The following is a 4,655-nucleotide window of genomic DNA, read 5'->3' as shown; positions in this document are numbered from 1 at the left end:
AGTCAGCCAGATCTTTCTTCTTTAATGCAAAAAGATTTTATCTTCAAATACAAGATCTTTTCGTGTTTTTTTTGGTTTTCAGCAAATGAGCATATTTCAGCGAGTGAGAAGTTTTTTCTTTAATAGCGTCAGATTTTATCTTAAAATACAAGAACATTTCGTGGTTGTTGTCAATTTTTGTTCGTTTTCATCTAATGAACTTATTTCAGTCAGCCAGATCTTTCTTCTTCAAAGCAAAAAGATTTTATCTTCAAATACAAGATCTTTTCGTGTTTTTTTTGGTTTTCAGCAAATGAGCATATTTCAGCGAGTGAGAAGTTTTTTCTTTAATAGCGTAAGGTTTTATCATAAAATACAAGAACTTTTCGTGGTTCTTGTCAATTTTTGTTGGTTTTCATCGAATGAACTTATTTCAGTCAGCTCGATCTTTCTTCTTCAAAGCGAAAAGATTTTATCTTCAAATACAAGAACTTTTCGTGGTTTTGTTGGTTTTCAGCAAATGAACATATTTCAGCGAGCCAGAAGTTTTTTCTTCAATAGCGTCAGATTTTATCTGAAAATACAAGAACATATCGTGGTTCTTGTCAATTTTTGTTGGTTTTCGTCCAATGAACTTATTTCAGTCAGCCAGATCTTTCTTCTTCAATGCAAAAAGATTTATCTTCAAATGCAAGAACTTTTCGTGGTTTTGTTGGTTTTCAGCAATTGAACATATTTCAGCGAGCTGGAAGTTTTTTCTTTAATAGCGGAAGGTTTTATCATAAAATACAAGAACATTTCGTGGTTCTTGTCAATTTTTGTTGGTTTTCATCTCATGAACTTATTTCAGTCAGCTCGATCTTTCTTCTTCAAAGCAAAAAGATTTTATCTTCAAATGCAAGATCTTTTCGTGTTTTTTTTGGTTTTCAGCAAATGAGCATATTTCAGCGAGTGAGAAGTTTTTTCTTTAATAGCGTAAGGTTTTATCATAAAATACAAGAACTTTTCGTGGTTCTTGTCAATTTTTGTTGGTTTTCATCGAATGAACTTATTTCAGTCAGCTCGATCTTTCTTCTTCAAAGCGAAAAGATTTTATCTTCAAATGCAATAACTTTTCGTGGTTGTGTTGGTTTTCAGCAAATGAACATATTTCAGCGAGCTGGAAGTTTTTTCTTTAATTGCGTCAGATTTTATCTTAAAATACAAGAACTTTTCGTGGTTCTTGTCAATTTTTGTTGGTTTTCATCTGATGAACTTATTTCAGTCAGCCAGATCTTTCTTCTTTAATGCAAAAAGATTTTATCTTCAAATACAAGAACTTTTCGTGGTTTTGTTGGTTTTCAGCAAATGAACATATTTCAGCGAGCCAGAAGTTTTTTCTTTATTAGCATCAGATTTTATCTTAAAATACAAGAACTTTTCGTGGTTCTTGTCAATTTTTGTTGGTTTTCATCTGATGAACTTATTTCAGTCAGCCAGATCTTTCTTCTTTAATGCAAAAAGATTTTATCTTCAAATACAAGAACTTTTCGTGGTTTTGTTGGTTTTCAGCAAATGAACATATTTCAGCGAGCCAGAAGTTTTTTCTTTAATAGCGTCAGATTTTACCTTAAAATACAAGAACATTTCGTGGTTCTTGTCAATTTTTGTTGGTTTTCATCTGATGAACTTATTTCAGTCAGCCAGATCTTTCTTCCTTAATGCAAAAAGATTTTATCTTCAAATACAAGATCTTTTCGTGTTTTTTTTGGTTTTCAGCAAATGAGCATATTTCAGCGAGTGAGAAGTTTTTTCTTTAATAGCGTCAGATTTTATCTTAAAATACAAGAACATTTCGTGGTTCTTGTCAATTTTTGTTGGTTTTCATCGAATGAACTTATTTCAGTCAACTCGATCTTACTTCTTTAATGCAAAAAGATTTCATCTTCAAATGCAAGAACTTTTCGTGGTTTTGTTGGTTTTCAGCAAATGAACATATTTCAGCAAGCTGGAAGTTTTTTCTTTAATAGCATCAGATTTTATCTTAAAATACAAGAACATATCGTGGTTCTTGTCAATTTTTGTTGGTTTTCCTCGAATGAACTTATTTCAGTCAGCTGCATCTATCTTCTTCAAAGCAAAAAGATTTTATCTTCAAATACAAGATCTTTTCGTGTTTTTTTTGGTTTTCAGCAAATGAACATATTTCAGCGAGCGAGAAATTTTTTCTTTAATCGCGTCAGATTTTATCTTAAAATACAAGAACTTTTCGTGGTTCTTGTCAATTTTTGTTGGTTTTCATCTAATGAACTTATTTCAGTCAGCTCGATCTTTCTTCTTCAAAGCAAAAAGATTTTATCTTCAAATACAAGAATTTTTCGTGGTTTTGTTGGTTTTCAGCAAATGAACATATTTCAGCGAGCTGGAAGCTTTTTTCTTTAATAGCGTCTGATTTTATCTTAAAATACAAGAACTTTTCGTGGTTCTTGTCAATTTTTGTTGGTATTCATCTAATGAACTTATTTCAGTCAGCTGCATCTTTCTTCTTTAATGCAAAAAGATTTTATCTTCAAATGCAAGAACCTTTCGTGGTTTTGTTGGTTTTCAGCAAATGAACATATTTCAGCGAGCTCGAAGTTTTTTCTTTAATAGCGTCAGATTTTATCTTAAAATACAAGAACATTTCGTGGTTCTTGTCAATTTTTGTTGGTTTTGATCTGATGAACTTATTTCAGTCAGCCAGATCTTTCTTCTTTAATACAAAAAGATTTTATCTTCAAATGCAAGAACTTTTCGTGGTTTTGTTGGTTTTCAGCAAATGAACATATTTCAGCGAGCTCGAAGTTTTTTCTTTAATAGCGTCAGATTTTATCTTAAAATACAAGAACATTTCGTGGTTCTTGTCAATTTTTGTTCATTTTCATCTAATGAACTTATTTCAGTCAGCCAGATCTTTCTTCTTCAAAGCAAAAAGATTTTATCTTCAAATACAAGATCTTTTCGTGTTTTTTTTGGTTTTCAGCAAATGAGCATATTTCAGCGAGTGAGAAGTTTTTTCTTTAATAGCGGAAGGTTTTATCATAAAATACAAGAACTTTTCGTGGTTCTTGTCAATTTTTGTTGGTTTTCATCGAATGAACTTATTTCAGTCAGCTCGATCTTTCTTCTTCAAAGCTAAAGATTTTATCTTCAAATGCAATAACTTTTCGTGGTTTTGTTGGTTTTCAGCAAATGAACATATTTCAGCGAGCTGGAAGTTTTTTCTTTATTAGCGTCAGATTTTATCTTAAAATACAAGAACTTTTCGTGGTTCTTGTCAATTTTTGTTGGTTTTCATCTGATGAACTTATTTCAGTCAGCCAGATCTTTCTTCTTTAATGCAAAAAGATTTTATCTTCAAATACAAGATCTTTTCGTGGTTTTGTTGGTTTTCAGCAAATGAACATATTTCAGCGAGCCAGAAGTTTTTTCTTTGATAGCGTCAGATTTTATCTTAAAATACAAGAACATTTCGTGGTTCTTGTCAATTTTTGTTGGTTTTCATCTAATGAACTTATTTCAGTCAGCCAGATCTTTCTTCTTTAATGCAAAAAGATTTTATCTTCAAATGCAAGAACTTTTCGTGGTTTTGTTGGTTTTCAGCAAATGAACATATTTCAGCGAGCTGTAAGTTTTTTCTTTAATCGCATCAGATTATATCTTAAAATACAAGAACATATCGTGGTTCATGTCAATTTTTGTTGGTTTTCCTCTGATGAACTTATTTCAGTCAGCTACATCTGTCTTCTTCAAAGCAAAAAGATTTTATCTTCAAATACAAGATCTTTTCGTGTTTTTTTTGGTTTTCAGCAAATGAACATATTTCATCGAGCGAGAAGTTTTTTCTTTAATTGCGTCAGATTTTATCTTAAAATACAAGAACTTTTCGTGGTTCTTGTCAATTTTTTTTGGTTTTCATCGAATGAACTTATTTCAGTCAGCCAGATCTTTCTTCTTCAATGCAAAAAGATTTTATCTTCAAATGCAAGAACTTTTCGTGGTTTTGTTGGTTTTCAGCAAATGAACATATTTCAGCGAGCTGGAAGTTTTTTCTTTATTAGCGTCAGATTTTATCTTAAAATACAAGAACTTTTCGTAGTTCTTGTCAATTTTTGTTGGTTTTCATCTGATGAACTTATTTCAGTCAGCCAGATCTTTCTTCTTTAATGCAAAAAGATTTTATCTTCAAATGCAAGAACTTTTCGTGGTTTTGTTGGTTTTCAGCAATTGAACATATTTCAGCGAGCTGGAAGTTTTTTCTTTAATAGCGTCAGATTTTATCTTAAAATACAAGAACTTTTCGTGGTTCTTGTCAATTTTTGTTGGTTTTCATCTGATGAACTTATTTCAGTCAGCTCGATCTTTCTTCTTCAAAGCAAAAAGATTTTATCTTCAAATACAAGAACATTCCGTGGTTTTGTTGGTTTTCAGCAAATGAACATATTTCAGCGAGCTGGAAGTTTTTTCTTTAATAGCGTCAGATTTTATCTTAAAATACAAGAACTTTTCGTGGTTCTTGTCAATTTTTGTTGGTTTTCATCGAATGAACTTATTTCAGTCAGCTACATCTTTCTTCTTCAAAGCAAAAAGATTTTATCTTCAAACACAAGAACTTTTCGTGGTTTTGTTGGTTTTCAGCAAATGAACATATTTCAGCG

The sequence above is a fragment of the Heptranchias perlo genome, unplaced genomic scaffold (assembly GCF_035084215.1).
Source record: "Heptranchias perlo isolate sHepPer1 unplaced genomic scaffold, sHepPer1.hap1 HAP1_SCAFFOLD_100, whole genome shotgun sequence".
NCBI lineage: Eukaryota > Metazoa > Chordata > Chondrichthyes > Hexanchiformes > Hexanchidae > Heptranchias > Heptranchias perlo.
This window is presented reverse-complemented; position numbering follows the sequence as displayed.